We start from the raw sequence: 24370 nt of genomic DNA on the forward strand, positions 1-24370 counted from the left end.
GGAAAGGCCGTTAATCCTCAAGACCCACATCCACCACGTGTTTCCTCCAGCAAGGAAGTGGCCTAGAGAGTCTGAAACCTTTCCAAACAGCGCCACCCCCTGGAAGCCACGTTTTTTGTAAAACGTGAATCTATAGGGGACATCATCATAGCCAAAACATACTTGTCAGGAGGCGCTAATCTTTTCGATGGTGTGTTTCACAGTTTCTTCACTGTAGAACAGTGGTTCTCAACACGTGGGCCTCAGACCCCTTTGGGGGTCACACATCACATACCCTAAATATCAGATATTTACATTACAATTCATAACAGTAGCAAAGTTACAGTTACAGAGTAACAAAAGTTTATGGTTGGGGGTCATGAGGAGCTGTATTAAAGGCTCACAGCATTAGGAAGGTTGAGAACCACTGGCCTAAGATATTTGGGTGGTTTCACATTCTGAGCACCCCCTAAGACGATTCTAATTGAAATATCTTATAGAGTCGTCTTTGAACAGATCATTTCCTCAGACTGAATCTGTCAGAAGGGTCGCCTCTGGTGGGCTGCAGAAGGGGACCGACACACTTTTTTTTAAAAAGGGTTTATTTGGCCGGATGTTGTAGCACACATCTTTAATCCCAGCACTCGGAGAGGCAGAGGCAGGAGGGTCTCTGTGAGTTCGAGGGCAGCCTGATCTACAAAGTGAGTTCCAGGACAGCCAGCGCTACGCACAGAGAAACCCTACTTCAAACAACAACAAAAGGTTTGTTTTTGTTTATGTGCATGTGTCTCTGTGAGGGTGTGCCACGTGTGTGCAGGTGCCTGGGGAGGCCAGAATTGGGTGACAGATGCTCTGTCATAAACAGTTACGAGTCCCTTGGCATGGGTGCTGGGAACTGAACTCAGGTCCTCTGGAAGAGCAGCCAGTGTGCCACTTTAAAATGTGTGTGCGTGCACTTGAGTAGGTGTGCTTGGGCACTGGATCTCCTGAAGCTGGATTTGCAGGTGGTGTGAGTCTGCCAATGTGGAGGGACTACAACTCCAGCCCTGTGATCCTGTGATGGAACTGGAATGAGCCATCGCTCCAATCCTCCTAACTTTTTTTTTTTTTTTTTTTTGAGACAGAGGTTCACTGTGTAGCCTTGGCCAACCTGAAATTCATTATGTAGACCAGGCTGGCCTCAAACCCATGGAGATCTGCCTGCCTCTGCCTCCTGAGTGCTGGGATTGAAGGGTGACCACCCCAAACTAATGGCTTTTGTTTTGTTTTGTTTAACAGACAGAGTTTCTCTGTGTAGCCTTGGCTGTCCTGGACTGGATTTGTAGACCAGGCTGGCCTCAAACTCACAGAGATCTGCCTGCCTCTGCCTCCCAGAGTACTGCTATTGCAGGCGTATGCTTTTTTAAAAAAAGATTTGTATATTTACTATGTTATGAGGTCTATGTATACAGTGCCTGCACAACAGAAGAGGGCACCAGATCTCATAAATGGTTGTGAGCCATCATGTGGTTGCTGGGAATTGAACCCAGGACCTCTGGAAGAGCAGCCTCTGAGCCATCTCCCCAGCTCCCAAACTAACATTTTTAAATGAAAGAAGTATAAGATTCGATGACAAGTAATCTGAAATCCATGTTTCAGCATCTATTAATGACATCTTGGAACAAGTCCACACGTATTGTCTGTGATTGTGTTTACACTACAGCAGAAGTTGGGCTCATGCAGCCTAAGATAGGGCTGACACTGACCTTTGTTCTCAAAGCTGATGTCCCTAAAAGCATTTTTGCTTAAATGACATAGGTAGAACCTTTTTAAACAGCAAATCCCATGGGAGGAAAAAACAATTATGAAAAAAACCTTAATACTAATACTGTGATGTAGCACTTGCTTTGCATACACAAAGCCCCAGGCTCAATCCCCCACAATGCATAAGCCCAGTGAGCCAGCACAAAACTGTAACCTTAACCACTAAGGACATGGAGGCAGGAGGATCAGAAGCTCAAAGTCTTCCCTGATTACATAATGAATTGGAGGCCAGCCTGGGCTACATGGAACTTCATCTCAAACAAAAGAGCAGGGCTATGACATAGTTTAAGGAGTTCATTTTTCTTCTTTTTTTTAAAAAATATTTTAAATGATTCCACTTTTGGGACTGGAGAGATGGCTCACTGGTTAAGAGCACTGTCTGTTCTTCCGGAGGTCCTGAGTTCAAGTCCCAGCAACCACATGGTGGCTCACAACCATCTATCCTGGGACCTGATATCCTGTTATGGTGACCTGCAGATAGAGCACTTATATATGTAAAATAAATCTTTTAAAAAATTATTCCTTTTATTGTTTTATGTGCATTGGTGTTTTGCCTATATCTATGTCTCTATGAGTGTGTCAGGTCCCCTGGTACTGGAGTTACAGACAGTTGTGAGATGCCGTGTGGTTGCTGGGAGCTGATCTAGGGTCCTCTGGAAGAGCAGCCGGTGCTCTGAACCTTTGAGTCATCTCTCCAGCCCCTCACTTTTCTTCTTCATAGTTTTATACTTTGCATATTTGTAATGTTTTTGGTTTGGGCTTTTTGTTTTTAGACTTACAATTTTGCACCTAAGGATGGCTTGTCCTGGAGAATCCCCCCAGGGTTCTGGGGAGATGAGTTCTCTCTGCCGAGCATAGCATTCAGCCTGGGGAAGAGCAATTCAGCTGAGCTTGGGCCCCACTGCCTTCTCTGCCACCTGCTGGCTGAGCAAGGAAAGGTTCCAGGTTCTTTGGTTCTTCAACAGCTGATCCCACAAGCTTGAAAGAAGCTTTGGGAAGCTGTGGTTTAGCTTCCTGCCTCAGACTCTATAGTTGCAAAGGGTTGCTAAGGTTTTTCCAGACCACAAAAGCTGGTGGTTTCCAAGGAATAAGCATCACATGGATAATGTTCCTGTCTCCCAGACATCCAGCATGCAGGATCTGCTCAGGACTTTGGGTAGTTACCCTTTACATCTTTGAGTGTGCCATAAATCCTAGGTATAGCCTGACCTCTTGAAATTATTCAGAGCACCTGTTTCTCTCCATCCCACTGTAATTTTCACAGTGTGCATCTGTATAAGAACCTGTGTGATTACTCTAGGACCATTGTCTCTAGTCCTTCCGGGGTAAGCTTATGTTCCTCAAAGTTGGACCAAAACCCGGATCACTCATACTTGATTGCCAACACCTTAGCAAGGTGCCTGGCACTTTATGGCCTTAGAAATGTGCTGGTGAATGGATGGATAGATGGATGGATGGATAAGTGAGTGGATGGATGAGTAGATGGAGAAATAGATTCTGAGTGGCTGGATTAGGGGATAGATGAGAGAGTGGATAGGTGGATAAGTTGATGAATGGATGCATCAATGGGTAGATAGGTGGATATGTAGATGGATGGAGCAATAGTTATATGGATACATGTATGTAGATGCATGGATGGAATTGGTGAGTGGATAGATACAAGGATATATGGGTTAGTATATTTATGGGTGGATGAGTACCTGGATGAGCACATGGATGGATGGATGGATGGAGAAATGCGTGGGTGAATAGATGATCACCCCTGACTGGTTTCAACAGCAGGAACATAGCTTCACCTTTTCTAGTCCAAGGGTTCCCAAAGGGACAAAGGACAGACAAGGACAAAAGGACAGGGCACAAGTGGTCCAGGCTACATTATGAAATTGGAAAAGTCACTCCTTTCCTGTGTCTAGTCGGGGGTGAGTCAAGGGGGTTAGGAACATGTGGCTGGAATAGACAAGACAGCCTTGGAAATGAACTATCTTGGCGTATTCAAGTTTAAAAGTGACACATCACTTGGTTTTCATTTGTCATGTATTAGCTGAGTGTATAGTGAATGATATCAAGAATGAAATTATTGTGGGTGTGGTGACACACACCTTTGTTCCCAGCATTCAGGAAGCAAAGGCAGGTAGATTTCTGTGTGTTGGAGGCCAGCCTGGTCTACATAGTGACTCCTAAGAAAGCCAGGGCTACATAGTGAAACCTTGTCTCAACCACAATGAATGGATCATGAAGGAAGCATAGATGAGTGATAAAACCTAGTCAGGCAAGCTACATCCAGGCTTAGAAGAACTCGTGTGTGTGCGTGCGTGTGTGTGTGTGTGTGTGTGTGTGTGTGTAGGTGTGTAAGCCTGAGAACAACTTTGAGCGTTGTTCTTAGGAATGTCATCTACCTCCATTGAAACAGGGTCTCTTGTTGGCCTGAAGTTCATAGTCAGGCTGGACTGGATGGCCATTTAGCCCTAGGGATCCTCCCATCTCTGGCTCCCCTGCCCTGGGATTATAGGCACGCTCCACTGTATCTGGATTTTATGTGGGTTCTAAGGATCAAGCTGAGGTCCTCATGCTTGCAAGGCAGGTGCCTTAACCACTGAACTATCTCCCAGTTTAGAAGAAGAACTTTCACCCACACACACACAGGACAATTTAAGGAGATGTGGTCTCCTACTAGACCCTTGAGTGTGTTGTGGTTTCTTGGACTTCCAGAGCAGGGAGCTAAGAGTCATAGGTTCTCCAAGGAGTAAGTGAAGCCTTAGAATGTTCAAAACTCTAGCTTTATCATACAAAAATAAGAGGAACCTTAAGATCAAACTCATCTTATTCTCCTACTATGTGTATGAAAATGTAGTCATAGAACCCAGCAGAACTTCCACCTCCCATTATGAAGGGACCAGACCTTTGCTCAATGAACAAAAATGACAACACATGGAGGCATGGTGGGGCCCACCTGCAATCCCAGTACTTGGGAGGCAGAAGCAGGAGGATCAGGAGCTCAGTGCCTGTATTTAGTCTCATTGCCAGGAGCTAGTTGGTGCTGGATGATTGGTGCCTCTGGATTCTTCAGGTTAAAAAAAAAAAAAAAAAAAGGCAGTTAACAAATGTGCTAGGGTCACTCAGTCTTAGTTACTGTTCTATTGATGTGAAGAGACACATGACCTAGGAAACTCTCCTCCCCCCCCCCCCCCCCCGACAGAGCTTCTCTGTATAGCCTTGGCTGTTCTGGAACTCACTCTGCAGACCAGGCTGGCCTTAAATTTTCTTTGCTGGAGATATCCTTGAAATTTGTTGTTATTGTTGTTGTTGTTCTGTTTTTTGTTTGTTTTTGTTTTTATTTTTCCAAGACAGAGACATTTCTCTGTGTAACAGAGCCTTGGCTGTCCTGGTCTTGCTTTGTAGACCAGGCTGGCTTCAAACTCACAGCAATCCACCTACCTCTGCCTCCCTGAGTACTGGAATTAAATGCGTCACCATGCCCAGCCTGCCTCAAACCCTTTATCCTCCTTTTTCTACCTCCAAAATGCTGAGATTACAGTCATGCAGCACAATACCCTGTTTATGTCAGCACTGGGGACTGAGTTCAGGGTTTCATGGAAGCTTGATGAACACTCTACAAACTGAGCTGTGTCCCCAGTCCCTGATGAGCTTGGCATTCCTCCATCCACTGCCACCACGTTGATCCAGCCCATGCATGAGGCACTGATTGCAGCTTTGAAGGCCACTCCTCTTAGAGGACCTTTGCCAGGCTGCTCCTAATGCTGCTGCTGCTGCTGCAGTCAAGGAGCAGGAGCTCCTGTGCGTCTCTAGAAGGATTCCAACACCAGTAATTGCATCCAGAGCCTTACTTAGGCTCCAGTGACATCACCAAGCAAGGCATGGATGGCATCTGGGAGAAGACACTCAAGAGTGTCTTCAGAAGGTTTGCCAAGGGGGAAGAGACTGAAGAGATCAACTAGCTGTGGCTGAGCTGGTAAGTGACCTCACCCTGGGTGGGATTAAGGCTGGCTGCCGAGCTCTCGAGCCTGGCTCCTGGGGAACTAACACATAAGGACTGGATAATTCCAGAACAGGAGCACATAACTGACGAAGAGGAAGGAAACTGTAGAACCACAAAGAAAATCTCTAGCTGGGCATGGTAGGCTGTGCCTTACCACATTGGGAGGCTGAAGCAAGACAGTCATTGTGAGTCCCAGGCCAGCCTGAGCTTCGTAAAAAGAATACGATTCTGTCTCCTGTAAAATAACAGAGGAAGGAAATTCACAAGGAAGGGTGCAGCAGACCTGTAGACCTCCCACTTCAAAAATGTGGGAACCTGTGGCGCCACTCAGGAGGCAGAAGCAGGAGAGTACCTGTCAGTTCAAGTCCAGTCTGGTCTACAAAGCAAGTCCAGGACAGCCAAGGCTACACAGAGTAACACTGTTTTAGGACAGCCAGGTCTGTTACACAAAGGAAACCTATCTCAAAAAAAAAAAAAAAATCTTGGAAAAGTATGGACACCTGGACCCCAAAATACCATCAACTCCCTTAAAAGAGAAGGGAACAGTAGCTGCTTACAGTAAATGCATTATTTATTTATTTATTTATTTATTTTATTTTTTTATTACTGAGGGCATTTTACACACACCCCAGCAGGTGTATGGAGGCCAGAGAATGGGGAATCGATTCTCTCCTTCTACTGTGGAATCCCAGGATGGCACTCAAGTGAGTTTGTGCAAGCAAAGCTATTCCTCAGTGAGCCCTATCCACAGCCCACCAAGTACAAATGTCATCAATGACTCTTCCTTAGGAGGGCCCTCAAGTTCCTCAGGACAGAAGGCATTGCCACAGGAGGTGACCGCTCCCAACTGTCCTGGGGGACTTTGAGGTGTGATGGCAGTGTCCCAGGCTGGCCTGAAATGTGTGCCTCTGCCTCCTGAGTGCTGGTATTACAGCGTGTGCCATCCCACACCTGGCAAAATGTATTTTATAAACAGCATAGCCCCCGAGAATGTTCCTAAAGTCCATGGTAGTGCACTTTAATACTCTGGGCTCACACACTCTTATCTGCTTTCTGACACTGGAGCATCTGTTCTACAAGCCCTCTCCATAGGGTGTACCCTGTGCAGATATCCCTCGTTTTTGTTGTTGTTTTGAGACAGGGTTTCTCTTTGTAGCCATGGCTGGCCTGGAACTCACTATGTAGACCAAGTTGGCCTCGAACTCACAGAGATCAGCCTGGCTCTGCCTTCTGAGAGCTGGGATTAAAAGCAGGTGCCAGCATGCCCAGCTCAGAAGTAGCATCTGGGAGTTTAGGAGGATGCTTGCTGTTTTGTCTTGAAACAAGCTGTCATGGTGTAGTTCCCCTGGAACTCATCCAGATCTGCCCTTCTTTGTCGCCCTGTTAAAAGCATGCACCGTCATGCCCAGCCCATTTTTTAATATTTTTTTGGTTATTTTATTTGTTTGTTTGTTTGTTTTGAGACAAGGTCTCTCCGTGTAGCCTTGGCTGTCCTGGATCTTGTTCTGTAGACCAGGCTGGCCTCAAACTCACAGAGCTCTGCCTGCCTCTGCCTCTCAAGTGCTGGGATTAAAGCCATGTGCCACCACCACCACTGGGCTCCATTTTTAATTTTTTATAGTATTTTAAAATTAGTTCATTTTATATGTATGAATGTTTTCCTTGTATGTATGTCTATGCATATCTGTCTCATGATTGCCTGGGGTTCGAGGAGGTCAGAAGAGGGCATCATATCCCCTGGGACTGGAGTTACAATTGTGAACTGCCAGGTGGGTGCTGGGAATTGAACCCAGGTCCTCTGGAAGAGCTGCCAGAGCTCCCACTGAGCCATCTCTCCGGCCCCATATATCACATTCTCATCATACTATGATAGTTAATCTTCTTTGTCACCTCGACTGGATTTACAGTCACCAAGGAAACACACCTGAGGGTGTGTCTGTGAGTGTGTCCAAAAGGTTGACTGAAGTGGGAAGACTGACTCTGAAGGTGGGAGCACCATCCCATCAGCTGGGACCCTGCATTGGCTGAAAAGGAGAAAGCAAGCGGAGCACCACCATTTCTCCCTCTGCTTCCAGACTGGGGACACAAACCAACAGCTGCCCCTCCTCCCTGGGAGGAGCTGCATCTACTCAAACTGTGAATACAAATCCTTCCTCCTTACCGTGCCTCTTCCTTGGTATTTGGTCACAGTGATCAGAGCAACACCTAACATGTGTACCTCTTCCTTTTCTTGCACATTGAGTTCACAGGTATCGTTGTGCTGGGACTGCCCGTGTCGTCCAGTATAGTGACACTCTCTGCAGGCTTGTCTGCTAGATGCACTGAGCATCATGGCCTTGTGAATCTGCATACACGCGCCCCTGTCATCCACACATCACCAAACCACTGTGTCTTTGTCTCCAATGGGTTTGAAGATGCTTCTCTCTAAAGTGACCCATCTTTTTTTTTTTTTTTTTACTTTCGTAGTCTCCTGCATCCTGGGCTGAACTTGCTGTGAAGTGGAGATAACCTTGAACTTCTGATCCTTCCTCCACCTCCGCCTCCATTTCCCAAGTCCTGAGATTACAGCATGGGCCACCATGCCCAGCTCAGTTTCTTCAGTGCTGGGGACGGAACCCAGGGCCACATGGGAGCTAGGCAAGTACTCTACCAACTGAGCAGAACCCAATCCTAAAGTGACCTCCTGTCCCAAAGTGAGTGTCTTTATATGGCTGGGATTCCATAGCAGGAAGTAATCTTCATGTCAAATGATGGAGAACTATGGAGGGAATCAGTCCTATCATTTCTATTAATGTTGTGTTTTTATTAATTCTTTGAGAATTTTATACAATTTGTTGTTATCATGTGGACCCATGACTATTCCAGATCCACCCCACCTCCCTATCTATAACTTCATGTCTTTTTTTAAAATTATTTTATTATTTATGTGTATATGACAGATTGTGTATTGGTGATGGTAGAGGCCATAAGAGGAAGTGGTATCTCTCTCCCCAACGCACGGCTGGAGTTGCAGGTAGTTCTGAGGCGCCTGATGTGGTTGCTGGAAATTGAACTCAAGTCCTTCGGAAGAACAGCAGGCGCTCTTAACCACTGAGCTTGAGCTGTCTCCCAGCCCCATGCTCCCTCCCTCCCCCACCCCTTTTTAAGATTCTTAACTCTTATTCAGGTCCTGAGAGGGGCTTTGAGGACGGTCCCCCAGATGTTACCAGGCTGGATTCCTGGGGCCACCTCAAGGCGGGGAGCCTGCTGGAAGCTGCCACCTTGCCTGGCCGCCATCCAGCAGCTAGCCAGCAGGTGGCAGTATGTGTCCGCATCCGCTTCTCCAGGTACCGCTGCAAGATTCTATAACCTTGCCTCAAGTTAAAGGCCAGAAGGGAGGCAGTTGAGAAAATCCCCAGTCCAGATGCATTGTTCTGATCTGAGTCATGCATCTCACCCTCTCCTTAGAGAGACCTCTCTGGATGGGCCAATCTGTGGAGGAAGGAGCCTGGGAAAATGCCGAAAACGTGATGCCGTCTGAGGCTTGCTTCCTTCCAGGGTTTGTCTCCAGCGGCCTGCAAGGGCATGCGACACCTGCTTACTTACATTTCCTCGGCGGAGGGGCCTCCCTCTTTGTACTTAAAAAATGCAGCGTTGCCCTCAGAGCTTTCTCCATATTTCAGATTGTTTTCTCAGGACTGATTCCAAGAAGCAGAGACAATGAGCTCAGCCAAAAAGAATGGTAGCGTTAATTAGCCTTCTTTCTCGCTCTGTGCCTCTGCTCCCGAGACTCAGCTTTGCAGCTAAAGGCTGTCCTGGAACTCACTCTACAGACCAGGCTGGCCTTGAATTCAGAGATCCGCTTGCCTCTGCCTCCTGAGTACTGGAATTAAGGGGATGTACCAACACCAACTGGCTAAGGAACCTTTAATTCTGCCTAGCCTCTTCAGCCCACGTTAGGCAAAAGTGATTGTTTTGATTATACATACAGCAAGCCAGGAATACTAAGTGGAAGCTGATGGCCATGCAGACCTATAAGCCAGCACTGAGGAGATGGAGGCAGAAGGATCGGGCATTCAAGATTATTCTCAGCTATATAAAGTTTGAAGCCATCCTGGGATACAAGAAACCCTATCTTAAAAAAAAAAAAAAAAAATCAAGCAGGCAAGGTGGCACACACCTTGAATCCCAGCACTTGGACGGCAGAGGCAGGTGGGTCTCTGTGAGTTCAAGGTCAGCCTGATCTATAGAGCAAATTCCAGGACAGCCAGGGCTACACAGCCAAACCCTGTCTCAAAAAAAACAAAAGTCAAATTTGACAATTACAGTAAAATATAATGAGTGCTGCCAGTCTGTGGTGATGAGCACTCATACCCCAGGGTACAGTCGGCCAATACAAAAGGATCACGAGAGCCCAGGCCGAACAGTAAGACCCTATGAGGCTCACACACGCTATCCCATTCTCTACACCATCACCCCAGTCATTACTCCTCCCTGCCTCTTCTCCATCAATTGCACACCTCCTCTAAGGTCTCCCGTGTCCCTGGCTGGCCTTGAACTCCTGCTCTTCCTACCTCTACTTCCTGAATGCTGAAATTATGGGTGTAGGTATGAGCCACCATGTCCAACCTTGACGTTTTGGTTCTCAGAGACTATTTGAGAGTCTATTTGTATATTAATGAGAAAGTTGCCAGAGACAGTGGGAAATCTGAACAGTGTGTTTTATTGGTTGTAGAGCACTTGCCTAGAATACACAAAGACCTAGGTGAGACCCCCAGTCCTTATACACCAAGCATCAGGGATGCAGATGCCGACCTGTAATCGCAGCACGCAGGAGGTGGAAGTCAGTCAGGAGCTCAAGGTCATCCTCAGCTACCTTGCAAACAGAAGGCCAGCCTGGGCTACAGGAGACCCTGTCAAACAACACCTAAATAAGTCAGGTGTTGGGCAGGAGTTATAACTAGGAGTAGCTGACTACTACATGCCAGGCCCATGGTTCTATGCCCAGCAACACACACGTACACACAGTGTTGGCAAGGATGTGGAGAAATCTGGAGTCTGAACACTTTTGTGCATTGCTGTGGGAATATCGGATGGTGCGGCCGCTGTGAAAATCAGCCATGTGGTTCCTCGGCAAGCTAACCATGGAGGGACGTACTTCAGTGGGAGAGTGTTGCCTCCACACATGAGGCCTGCTTTCAACTCAGTGCTGTGAGGAGAGAGAGAGATCATCATACAGCCACATCAGTTTCACTTCTAGGTGAATACACGAGGGAACCCACATACTGGCATTCAAGTCCTTGTTTCCAGCTGTTAATAGTGGCTCAGTCACGATAGCCAGAGAGTTGAAATGGAGTTAAATACCTCCAACAGGTGAACCGAAAGGCAAAATTCAGCGGACTCCTCCAACAGAATATTACTCAGCCATAAAATACCAAGACACGTGCTGCAATGTAGATGAACTAATGTGGGAAATCCACCAGAGAAGACTGCTCAGACATGGATTTATGCCAATGGAAAGTCCTTACTAGCTGGTCAGAGACTACACTGGGTGTTCAGGATCCTAATGAGCCTTCCTCAGTGTGAGCTTTTAAGCACAAAATCCATGTCCTGGGTTGACATACTTCAGTTAACGAGAGCAGTTAGCTAGAAGGTTAGTTCATTTAGCGACTGTATGGACTTTGATGGATTAGGCCTTTGTTTTCATTTTGGCAGGTGGTACTTGTCTATGTGCTGAGTTTTATAGCCCTGAATGACACTTGCATCATGGAGTCAGTTGTGCTAAGGCCCGGGGCCCTGTTACACTAAAGCATGCCCAATAAGGCCACAAAGGCTACATATGTATCATTCCATTTAAATGAACTGGGTAAAAAAAAAAAAAAAAATTGCAGAGAAATAGAAATCAAACTTGTCGGGTGGGTGGGGAGCGTGGTGGTTCTCTGTTGCAATCATAGCACTTAGGAGGGAGAAGGATGAGAAGTCCAGGGTCATTCTCAGCTACATGTGGAGTTCATGGCCAGCCTCAAATGTGTCTCTAGAGACCAAAAGTGGGGGAGGAGAGAAGTGAAGGGAGAGGAGGAGAAAAAAAAAACAGACAAGGGGGCTGAGGAGGAGGAAGTAAATTGGTGCTTGGATTCAGGAGAAATGGGGAGTGACTGCTGAGAAGACACTGGCTTTTTGCAGTCAAATGGCACAGGGTTAGACACAGCATTTACACAGTGTGGGTGCACTAAACCCTCATCCGTCCATTACCCAACACCCAGCAGCCCCACCTCCACCCCCTATGCCAAGGATGCCAGGCCCTGCATGACTTGATTCCCTCCTCCATCTCTGCCTCCTGTTGGCTGAACACCCAGGACCTCTTCTGGTCTCCAATCACTGTAGCCCTGTTCCCATCTCTATTTTCTTGGCCTGGACTCTTCAAACATGTGTCTGTTCTGCTGACTTATCTCCTCCTAAGTGAACACATGTCACCTGCCTTTCCCTTTTCTTTGTCCAGTTTTTGTCCCCCTGCCCACATGTTGTCATGTTTGCTATACTGTATCTATCTCCTCTGGGCTGGAAGGCAGACTCCATGACAGCAGAGATCTTGATTTGCTGATAAACCTTCTGCGATAAAGCCTGGCACATGGTAGGTGCTGACTAAACAAATATCCAATCAACAAAATGATGGGATTAGATATGACATTGTAATTAAAGGGTCTACAGGGATGGGAGGATGGCTCAGCAGGCTAAGGAGCATGACCCCAAGCCTGGCAACGTGAGTTCTATTCCCAGGACCTGCATGGTGGAAGAGAGATCCAAGTCCTGCAAGTTGGCCTCTGACATCTATATGGACGCTATGGCACTTGTGCTCAAAGGTGAGTGTGTGCACACATGTGTACACACAAGTACATTAGTTTAAACGAAGGGGGAAGTATGCAGCCTTGTGACTCGTGGAAATACTCAGTATAGGACAGCAGTTATGACTGTGTGTGAGGAGACTACTGACCCCATCGTGCCGGGGCCTGTCTTCTCCCTTCCCCACCTCTCATTTTCTTATTTATATTTATTTATTTGGTTTTCTGAGAGAGAGTCATGAGTGGCCAAGCTGTCCTTGAACTTGCTATGTGGTTAAGGATGGCCTTGAACTTCTGATCCTTCTGAGCACTGGGATTATAAGTGTGTACCACTAAGTCTGATTTCATGTGGTATTAGCAATTCAACCCAGGGCTTCATGCACACCAAACACTACAAACTAAGCCACAATCCCAAGCCTATTATTGCATGTTTTTGAGACAGTCTCACTGTAGCCCAGGCTGGCCTTGAAGTTGGATGGAGCCAATGGTGACCTGGAACTTCTGATCCTCCTGCTTTGGCCTCTAAGTGCTTGGACACAGACTCTGCTGATAATGTCTGCCACTTGAGCCTGCTCTTCTCAGCTGCATCATTTCATTCCCCATCCTCATCCCGAAGGTTAGAGTGCCCAACAAGCTTGCCCCAAGTGCTGCTTCCTTCACCTTAGCCCCAGGCTTCCCATAGAACAATCGAAACCTCTGTCTTTTGGCAAGTCCCAAGGGTGGGGCAGGGCAGCTGACCCCACCTGTTCACTCTGCTCCAGCATGCAGCAAGTGCTCAATAAATGTTCACTGGGTGAAATGAAAAGATGGAGGACACATTTTCCAATCAGATCTTACTAGAGGCTTACTACTCTCTGAACTAGTAACGTAACTCCAAGGATATTTTTTTTTAACTTTTAAAATTGCATTTTATTTATTTATCAGAGCAGGGAAGTGTGCTCCAGACACGGATCTCAGGGATCGAACTCAGTTTTGGCAGCAAGCACCTTTGCCTGCTGAGCCAGTTCACTGGCCCCTGATGAAGTCCCCTTTTTAAAAAACTCAGAGAAGAACCTGCTCACAGACAGAAGTTTGCTGTCCTCTCTGGCCACCAAGCAGCAAGACCTTCTCTGTTAAAGCTAGACCATCTGTTCCCTAGGAACTCTCAGAGTTTGTGCCACGTCCCCACAAACTAGATCTAGAAGCCAATTTCTGGTCTTCTTGTAGGTTCCACTTCGACCAGAACTCATACCCCAAGGCCAAAGGATCCCTCTAGAGTCACCTGCCCTAAATTTGATTCCCAATCCCACAATCTGCAAGCTGTGTGACCCTGGGCGAGGCATTGTGTCCTCTGGCCTTCCCTTCCTTGCGATGCAGGTGACCTGATAAGACAGGAATGCGCGGAATCTCATCAGCGCGGTAAGGTCTCAATTTTGGCGAACCTAGATCTTCTGTTTCTCAACAAAGCTTTGGTGAGTGGCAGGAATGTGGGAGAGAGTGTCCAGAGCAGGACACTAACTTGACTTCAAATTCTGGATGGCAGCGTGGCCTTTGGCTAGTCCCCTTTCCTCCGGAGGCTGAATCCAGGGCTGGGGTCAGAACAGCCCCAGGTAGGAGGCTGCAGGTTCCCCGGGAGGACGCCTCCCCTTCGCCCGTCCCTGCAGCTGGTGACTCCCAGACTCCAAAAGTGAAGCTCCGGGGATGGGGCGGAACGGGGCGGGGCGGGCAGCAGGCGAGCCCGATTGGCCCGTGCGTGCCACGTGTCCCCCGCCACCGTGCGCCAGCCTGCGCTGCGGCAGCTGCTGGGCTAACGGGCTTCGAGCTGCGTCTGTCTGTCCGCTCTGACCCAAGGCCTCCCAAGCCCGGTGAGTGTGCAGAGAAGCTGCAGGACACAGGGTCCAGAACTGTAGGGACTAGGGACAAGCACCTGGCTGGCCCCCTGCTGAGGTGCGGCTACCCCGGGGTGTTGTGGCTGGGTGTGTCCCAGGAGGGAACCCGAGGCGCTGGGTGACAGCGCCCCTGCGGGGGAGGGGAGTTGGTGGAGACTCGGCCCCGTCGAGGGTGTGGTCCAAGGCCCCGGGCGCCTAATTGCCTTAACTGGTGGAAAAACTTGGGGAGACAGGGAAAGCGGATCTAGGGACCATGGGATGGGGGAGGCTGTGAGTTCCCCAACTTGGAGAGCTTGAGGAATTGAACTGTATGCTGCGCGCCAGACGGCTCGTGGTGTGGTCCCAGAGAGAGGCTCCCTGCTGGCCACCGAGGACGGACCCAGCTATCTATCCCGAGGGGTTCTGATGGACCAACCCCAACTGGAGCTGCTCACCTGTCCGGGAGCCACCGAGGCTCTTAGCAGGATGCAGAGGCCCCACGCTTTCTTTTGCTTCTCTTAAGTCAACCCCGTGCCTTCTCAATGCTCCAGGGCCTTAGATGCTTCTTACTGACCTCGAATTCAGATCCCACCACCAGCTTGCACTGTGGCCTTGAGCCCGTCGCTTTCCCTCTCCCAGGGGCTGATAACCCCCTCCCCATTTTTAGATGAGCAGTCCTATGAAAGTACATTGATTTGGCTGTTGGTTGGGGAATCTTGAGTACAGGTGTGGGCGATGAAAAGCTCCTTTAAGGAGAGTGAATCTGGCCTCGGCTTCCTCCTACCCGTTCCTTTTGTCTAAACTCTGGTGGGTCTTCCAGACTCTTCCAAATTTGGGCATATGGCTCCTGGGTTTGTAAAGGCTCCTGGTGTCATCCACCACCACCACCACCACCCCCGCCCCGAGAATCTGCCCTCCTTTCCACCTTCTCTCCACTAGATCACATCTTGAAACTGCTGTCCCCACCCCAGACAGGATAGTCCGAGTCTCCAGCCTTGCCTCATCTGCAACCGTTTCAAACCCTGTGCGCCCTGATGTTCTGGCGCAGACGCTAAGCCCTGTCGAAGACACTGGGCAATCCTCTCCTACTTCCATGGGTTGCAGCTTGCCTGGGCCCCTTGTTCCCCCATAGCAGTCTGCTGAGGTAGCTGCCACTTCCGGTGCTTCTTCACCCCTCCCTGCTCCCCCTATCCCCACCCCATTCATCTAGTCTCAGATTTGGGAGCTGGGTGTGGCTGGGCATGGAGGGAAGAGAACGCCTTCATCCATCCCCTTGCAGCTGCGAGTGTCACTCAACCATGTCCCTTTACTTCCTGTCCTTTGTTCGTGAGCCTCTCTCTCTGCTGGGATCCTGAACCTATTTGCAACAGCTGGACAGAACGTGGATTTGCCCTGAGAATGGAGATGCTGGTGGGGGGGTCAGGGTGGAGCTGGGAGGAAGGGACTGCAGCGCTGGAGAGCTGCCAGGGACCTTGCATGCATCTGCACTGCAGCTCCCAGAGGAGTCCTGGACACCAGGCCTAGCCCCACCCGTCTCTGCCCCTCCACCCACAAGCTGCGCACCTCCCCACCTTGATTCCTTCCTCCCTGCAGGAGGAAGCCTGTACCTAGGCCCCTGGCTGGTAAGATGTGTTGGGCCTGGGTGGTGGTTCTTTACCATTCAGGTTCAGTGGTGGCTTTGTGCACCTCTAGCCAGCTTCAACAGACTTCCGGGGTGAGGTCAACGCTGAGGATGTGGGCTTCATAGATTTGCTATATGGAGGGTGGGAAATGAGGGTTGTATCCTAGCTTGCTTGGCTTAGAATCCAGCCTCTTCTGTTTACATCCTGCATTCCATTTGTCTTCGGAATGTCCTCTCGAGACTTCCCCCTGCAGAGCTGTGTGTGTTGACCCCAGAGTTCTGTGAGCCCAGACTCCCCCATCTGTAAAAGGAGTGCTGATACCTTTTTGTGGTATGGAGCCCGCAGATATGAAAATGCCTTGTAAACCGTAGGGTGCTCTGTGTGGAGGCGCTAGTGCTGCTGGGGTAACCTCAGAAGGGTGTGGTACTCAGGAGGCCACCTGAGCCCCGGGTTCCTCTTTCTCAAGGCTGGTGTCCTGAAGCCAGCATTGTCACTGATGGAACCCTTCCAGCTGAGTAGACTTGGGGAACCCTTGCTTTGTTAAATGCTGGTATCAGAGCATTGCACAGAGAGAGACACCATACATAGCCTTCAAATGTAAAGAAGTGGCTGGAGACGTGTTCCTTTACATGGGGAAACCCTGGTTTCTTCCCCAGGGAGGCATAAACTGTGTATCTGTAATTCCAGCACTCAGAGGCGCAGGCTGCAGGATCTGGAAGTTCAAAGTCACCCTGGATACAGGAGGCCCCATCCCAAAAGAAAAGTAAAGAATAGTTGTAACCCTTGCATAGCACTCCTGTGCACAAACTTTCTGTGCAAGGAACCGTTGTGTGCGCTCATCTTCATTCTTGCCTGGTGTGGTAGTCCAGGCCTTTGCCTTTAATCCCAGCACTCAGGAGGCAGAGACTCCTGAGTTTGATACCAGACTGGTCCATACAGAGAGAGACCCTGTCTTAAAAACAACAACAACAACAAATAATAATTTTTCTTTATTCTTTACACCTTGACCATACTCTTTATGGATTTTTTTTTAATATTTTTATTTACACTTATTTATTTGTGTATGAACATTTGTGCCATGGCATGCATGCAAAGGTCAGAAGACAACTTGTAGAAGTTGGTCCTCTCCTTCCATATTGTGGGTCCTGGATGGAACATGGGTCATCAGCTTCTTATTTGCTGAGCCATCTTGAAGCTGTTTTTACCCCCATTTTCCGTACGAGACAGGGCCTCTTTGTTAGCCACTGGTCCTTGAGCTATCATGGATTCTCTTGTCTCTGCCTGCCATCTTGCAGTAGGATGGTAGGCAGGGCTTTTACCTGGGTACTGGGCATTTGAACTCAGGCCCTTCGCACCTTACCACACAGATTCTAAATAACCTTGGGGCTTTGATCTCAGGACTCCTGGAGTTCTGTGAGATGCTAGACCTTATGGCCGTTCACAAAGTTACATCATATGGGATTCAAACCCAAGTCAGGCCATTTCTGATCCTGGGGCAGCCGGATGAATGCCTGGGGCCCCGTCCAGCTGGGGATCAATGGCTGTAGGTCAGCAGTCAGAAAACACTGCTCTCGAAGAAACCTGAGTGTATGGAGTGGAGGTGGGAGGGACAGGAGTGCTGTATCCTACTGCATCAGATGCTCTTTCTGGCTGAGCGGAGCCCATAAGAAAAGGAAAAAGGCTTTTCTAAAGCTGTCTTTTTTTGGTTATGTATGGATGGAACCCAAGGACTTATACATGCAAGATAAATAATTTACCCTAAAGTACATATCCAACCTGAAAAGGATTTTTGAAGACCACAGCCTTTTAAGTAGTACAGTAGACTAACCCCAGAAGGCACCAAAACTTTCTAAGGAAAGGAAAGTGCTCAGACTCTGCTATTAAAATTGTTTTGAGACAGGGTCTCATGTAGCCCAGGCTGGCCCTGAAATTGCTATGTAGCTGATGATGGATTTGTAATCCTCTGTGCCGGGTCTGCTTGTGTGTATGTACTATCGTACCTGTTTTATGTGGTGCTAGGAGTCAAACCCAGGGCCTTGTGCATGCCAGACAGGTGTTCTAATGACTGAGCTACACCTCAACCTACCAACATGTACTTCTTCTGTTTATTTTAAAAGTGGATTGAAGGGTAAAGAAGAGAGCTTAGCAGGTAAAGGCTCTGGCTGCCAAGCCTGGTGACCTGAGTTCAATCCTCCCCAGTACCCACACAATGGAAGGAAAGAACCAAACTGTCGTGAGGTGAAAAGTTTATTATAATCTGTGCAGGAAGACGACAGCACTGGGTGCCACTGGGCTGCCAGAGCCACGGGCACGGTCTATCCCATTTTCTGCCCTAGCCCAGCTCCCACCACCGAGCCTAAGCTGCTGGTAGGGGTTTTTTTTCTTTTGTTTTGTTTTCTCACGAGTCCCCAGTTAATCAGTAATTCTCTCTATGGACCTGGACAAGTTACCCAACCTCTCAGGTCATTTCCCCTCTGGCCACGGCATGGCATGGAGAGCCAAGCAATTTGGTTTAGTGGTTCCATTCCCCCCCACCACCCCATCCCCACCGTGACTTCAAGGGTGTCACTAAAGAAACCTCTTGTCACTAAAGAAACTTCTTGTGACGGTAACTGAAGTTTTATCATGTAAACCTGGGCTTCCTCAGCCCTCGGCCCTAGCTACGAAGGCTCAGCCATCTGGTCCCAACAAATCAGTTAGAGACCAGTAATGGTGTGGAAAAAAAAAAATGTTAAAAGGAAGTTTATCCAACATGACCAAGTTGGGAGGAAGAACGAACTGAGGAAGGCAGAGACACGAAGACCGTTTTCAGGATACTGACATGAGCCCTAAGTCTGGACAGAGGAAGCGCTGGGGCAAAATATGCTCACTGTCAACCAGTCCTGGTCCTCTTTATCTCCGCTCTGGTTCTTCTAGGGGGTTCTTAGGAGCCTCGCCTCTGTCATCATTATCAATGCCATTGCTTTAGGAGCTCTTCCTGGATCCCACTGGCTGACCACTTCTGCCCCAGGGTGCAACTCACCCTCGTGGAACGAGTTCTCTTTCACAGGGCGATCTGTTCTGCACAGTTTTATTCTGAATTCAGGGATCTAAGGTGATGCCAGAGCAGGGGTTCAGGATGGTACTTAGCTCTGTACTTTCAGCCAGAGAAAAAGAGACAGATAGACAGACTCCAGATGGAGATGGAGGGGGCATGATTTAGTTTAGACCTTGGGTTTAGTCAGTTTCCTTGTGAGCAGAGTGAGAGGCTTGTGCTCTTGAGGAAAAGCATCCTCGAAGGATTGGTTTCTTAGCCCCGTGCAAGAAAACCTTCAAGAAGTGCCACCCTGGCTGGAGGCAGAGGTTAACCTCTCCAGAGGGTTACAGTGGGCACGATAGCTATGCAGTAATGTCCCCAAACAGGGCCAAGCCGTGAATCACATGCAATAAAAGAAAAATGTTCTTTTTGCCTAAGAGTTTACTCTACTTATAATCAATCAGTGACTAGTCGAAGCAGATGTTAGTAACCAGCTCCAAATGGAATCAATAGCCACCTTTATATTGAAAGGAATACACACTTAGAGGCAAAACTGGTTTTTCCACCCAAGGGGGAGGGGAGAGAGAGTGGAATGTACCTGTTATTAGAATTACTGTGTGTGAACATTAGTCACCTACAGCTTGCTGAGCTTTAAAGAGCCTGAAGACAGAGAAACTAGAATCAGATAATCTTGTGAGGTTTTCTTTGAAGACAGATTCCTTTTTCTTCTCCATGAAGAAAGGCCAGTGCATGAGAGGCCAGTGACCTCCAGCCACGCACGAATGGTAAATCCTCAGTGGCTGACCACAAGCCAGTCAGGGGAGGGAAGGGGTGGAGCCTGTGGGGATGGAGATCTCCCTGGCTTCCCTGTTGAGGTAACAGCTGAGTCTTGCAGAAACCAGTCACTTTCTTGGCCACACTGGCCCAGAAACGTTATCAGCCTTCAGGGTTGGCCTTTCGGCAAAGACCTCAGGTTGTTTTGATAAAGCTGGACTGGAGAAACACTGATCCAGGTTCTAGAAGGTTGGATAGATAAATAAGAGTGGGGGGGGCATTTCTAGCTTAGGGAGGGAGACAAGAAGGGAGACAACCTCCCTTCTCCCATACACACACACACACACACACAGAGATAGATGGAGGACAGTTCCAAGGTTCCAATCATTTAAAAAATGTTTATTACCAGTGCTATGAGAAAGAGAGAGACATGTGGGGGCCAGAAGGCCACTTGGTGGAGTCTGTTTTCTCCTTCCGTCTCGGAATTGAACTCAGGTCGCCAGACTTGCATGGCATGTGCCTTTACCTGTGACGCCGTCTTACTGGCCAGGGTTTGGTTTGGTTTTGAGACAGAGTAAAGCTGCATAGCCCTGGCTGTCCTGGACATCACTGTGTAGACCAAGCTGGCCTTGAACTTACAGATATCCGCCTGCCTCTGCCTCTCCAGTTCTGGGAGTAAAGTTGTGCACCAAATCTCCTGCTTCTAACTGCCAGTTTTAATTATTCTCATCTCTGAAATGAACTGAAATTATACGGTTTAGGAGGGAAATAAGTACATAATTATGTACATAATTATGTGCATGGATTAATATGTATAGGCACTAATGCTAGGCACCCAAAGAGAGGCAAGGGAGCTGTTGGAGGTGCACGCAGGAGACCGAGGGAGAAGGGTCCCCTGTCTCAGACCAGCCTGGACTACATAATAAGGTTCCGTCTCAAAACCACAAAAATGATAAAGTGGGGCAGGCTGGTGGAGCCCTTCAGTGAGGTAAACAAAGGGATGGAGTCAGGCTTCTAGGGGAAAACAAGTGGCCCAGGCTTATAACACAAATTAAGTCTCTCAGGTCAGGGTAACCTGCGGTTATTTCCAGCTGGGCCAGTCAGACCTCCACTGTCCTCCTGTAGACAGTGTTGGGGGGGGTAATGAGAAATGCCTCTGCCTGAACCTACTGGCTACTGATGTGAGCAGAAATGAATAGCTTCCTGCAAAAAAGCAGCCCCGGGGAGCCTGCGCCCTAGCTGCAGATGTCTGCAGTTCCTCCGAATGGCCAGCTTCACGTATGCCACAGAAATATATTGGGCTGGCTGTGGGTGTGGCTCCGTCGGTAGGCTGCTCGCTAGCACCCTGGAAGCCAGCCCCGGCTTCAGTCCCCAGCACTGTATAAATTGGGTACAGATATCCAGCACTTGGCACGTGGAATCTTGAGGGTCAGATCATCTGAAGGCTAGCCTTCAAGGCTAGCCTGGCAGACAAGAGACCCTGTCTCGATAAAAATAAAACCAAACTGACCCGAAAGCAAGCAATCTGAGGACAGAGAGATGGCTCCGTGGTGAAGAGCACTTGCAACTCTTCCAGAGGTTCCTCCCAAGTTTAGTTCCTAGCACCCAGGCTGTTTGGCTCACAACTTCCATAACTCCAGCCCTTAGGGCAGGGGTTCTCAACCTGTGGGTTGTGACCCCTTGGGGGGGGTCAACCAACACTTTTACAGAGTAGCCTAAGACTATCAGAGAGCACAGATATTTACATGACAATTCCTAACAGTAGCAAAATTAGCACCATGAAACAGCAGCGAAAATAACTTTATGGTTGGAAGTCACCACAACATGAAAATAGCTGTATTAAAAGGTTCACAGCATTAGGAAGGTTGAGAGCCACTGTGCTAGGAAATCCAACCCCCTCTTCTAATCTCAATACACACTTGCTCATGGGTGGCATACACGCATCTGGGTGGACATAAACATATAACCATAAATAGAAAGCCAGGCATGGCGGTGCACGCCTTTAATCCCAGCACTCAGGAGGCAGAGCCAGGTAGATCTCTGAGTTCAAGGACAGCCTCGTCTACAGAGTGAGTCCAGGACAGCCAGGGCTTGTTACCCAGAGAAACCTTGTCTCAAAAATTAAAAAAAAAAAAAGAAATATTTTAAAAGATACCTTTTCCTGGAGAGGCTCAGTGGCTAAGAGCACTTAATGCACTTGCAGAGGACATAGCATCTGCATGACTCCCAGCTATTTGTAACTCCAGTTCCAGGGATCTGATGCCCTCTTCTGACCTCTGTAAACACAGACACACACGTGATGCACATACCTACTACAGGCAAAACGTTCATACATATAAAATAAAGAAACCTAAAAAAAAAAAAATTTTAATTATTTTCATGTGGGCTGTTTTAGAGGTCCATAAGGTGTAGTCTCTGCACACTATATTGCAATATCCTAAGAAAACCTCACAGTTTTCCCATTTCTGAAATAAACTGAGGCGGAGAGGGGAGAGAAGTGACATGACCATCTCAAAGTCCTGAAGTGGGCATTTGCAGTGTCAGGATTTGAACTCAGGGATCTTGACTTCGAAGCCTTTGTTTATTGCCATGTTAAATTCATCCCAATAAAAACAACCAAGTGTTCGTTTGGTTTTTTTCCATTGTGCCAGGCAGTCTTACTAAGCATTTTTCATATGCTGTTTCGTAGTTCATATTGGAATTCCAACATGTCTTTGCAGAAACGGAGATTCAGTTTAAACATCTTGCGTAAGTCAGAGCTCAGGGGACACAGTGGCCCTGGACACTCACTAGGTTGGGCAGTAGGACTCTGTCCTCAACAAAAGACCACAATAGTCACAAGCTACCAAGCAAGTCAATAGTGATGCTGGCCATCCAGAAAACAAAAACAAAAACAAAAACATGCAGGTCATTGCCCAAGGGTGGAGGTGGGGGCACTGTTCTGCAATGAACCAATTCCTTGGGTGCTCAGATCAGAAGAGACTTAGGGCTCTGAGGAGGGAGAAGCCATTTTTACCAGTCTCAAGTACCTGTTTTAGGTAAGTTGGTAAAAGTTAGAAATTGAAGGAGGGCTGAGGAGTCCTGAAATCTGGGGAGAGCCTTCCCAGCATTCTGTTGTGAAAACCGTTCACTGAAATATAGAAAAGTTTTTTCATATTGATTTTGGATCTTCCCAAAGATGGCAGCTGTGTATTGAGTTTATTTCATTAAGGCCCAGCGAGGGAACCGAGCTGGAATCACATACCCTGGTCTTTCCCCAGCTGTGTAGAAGCCTGCTGTGACCTAGGACTTTGAGGCAGAGCTGCTGGCTAAGTCCTGGCCATCTGGAGAGGGGCTTGGAGGACAGCTGGTCCAGGCCTCAGCTCAGATGGTAGGCCAGTGGCTGCACAGCCAACCTGAGGCTGTGGAATATAGGTTGCTGCGGGAGGGCCCCAGTGCTCAGACAGCTAGCCTCTGTGCTTCAGCCTTCAGGTTTCCTGTTGGAATGGACCAGATTGACCCTCTGGACTGCATGCAATCTGTACGCTAAGTTACCAAAGAGGCTCTCTTTCTGCATACCCAGGAGGCAGGCCCACAACAGGCACACAGAAACTGCCCTTGGAGTTTTCCCCAAAGGCATGGCAGGGCCCCTCCTTGGAGCGAGCACTCTGTGGAAAGGGGCTCTTGTCCAGATGGGCCTGGGCGCCAGCCAGCTGCTGAAGTTTCCAGCAACTGGGCCAAAGGAAAGTGCCTAAGCCTTCAAGTGACAAGGCCCAGCCCTCCGTCCCCGGGTTCAGCTCACTTCCTGGGCCTCATTCATCCCCTGGGTCTCTGGCGGTTTGGGGGTTCCTTTACCTACTGGCCCTTGAGCCTCCAGGCTTGGGGAAACCCCAGAGCTGGTTCTGAGCCCATTTCTAGACGTCACCCCTTCCCTGTGAGGTTTCCATTTCCTGGTGAGAGCTGTGCTTTTATACCAAGGGGCCTCTGGTTGCCAGGACAACAGCAGGGTTTCCTGCAGCTAAGCTGCAATTGCTGGTGGATCTCTGTCCTCCACCCCACCCCCCAAGCCCAGCATCACGAGATGACCACCCCGTGCTGACTGCGGTTTAGGGAGACAGTACTCCGACAGTGGTGACATGGAGGTAAACTGATAACATCCCTCCCCTGCAATGGATACCACCACCACTGATTTGTCTGCTCTGTGCTAGAAGTAATCCAGGTCCCCCCCCAGCAGAGAGATCTCCTAAGTTGGGGGGAAGTGTAGGGCTGGAGAGTGCTGAGTTGCAGGTCTCTGTAGTTCCCTGTGCCTTTCTAGTTCATTCCTTGCAAGTAAGTTATTTTTACTCTTACAAAGCAGTATGGAGCTGTTTTAAGCTTACACCAGCCGCTTCTGGCGGAGTGCAGTGGTCCTGATTGCTTAACTCGCATCTCCTGCCTTTCTGCTGAATGCTTGTGAGCTCAGCTCAGCTCTGCCCCACGGCCTGGATTCCCCATTTCATTTATTTATAGGTAATACACCTGTGTCCCTGTTTCCT

At 48.5% G+C, this 24370-nt stretch overlaps 1 protein-coding gene across 3 annotated transcripts in view; it reads left to right on the plus strand.

The window, feature by feature from the left end:
- Nucleotides 1–14309: 14309 nt before the first annotated feature.
- Anxa6 (annexin A6) overlaps nucleotides 14310–24370 on the plus strand; it is a 50649-nt gene continuing 40588 nt past the window's right edge. For 2 of the 3 annotated variants that reach the window (XM_021634584.2, XM_021634585.2), the window contains exon 1: nucleotides 14310–14441. The gene's annotated coding sequence lies outside the window, so the exon portion shown is untranslated. The remainder of the gene's footprint in view (nucleotides 14442–24370) is intronic. The other variant, XM_060363689.1, reaches the window with a different exon arrangement.

The sequence above is a fragment of the Meriones unguiculatus genome, chromosome 11 (genome assembly GCF_030254825.1).
Source record: "Meriones unguiculatus strain TT.TT164.6M chromosome 11, Bangor_MerUng_6.1, whole genome shotgun sequence".
Classification (NCBI taxonomy): Eukaryota; Metazoa; Chordata; class Mammalia; order Rodentia; family Muridae; genus Meriones; species Meriones unguiculatus.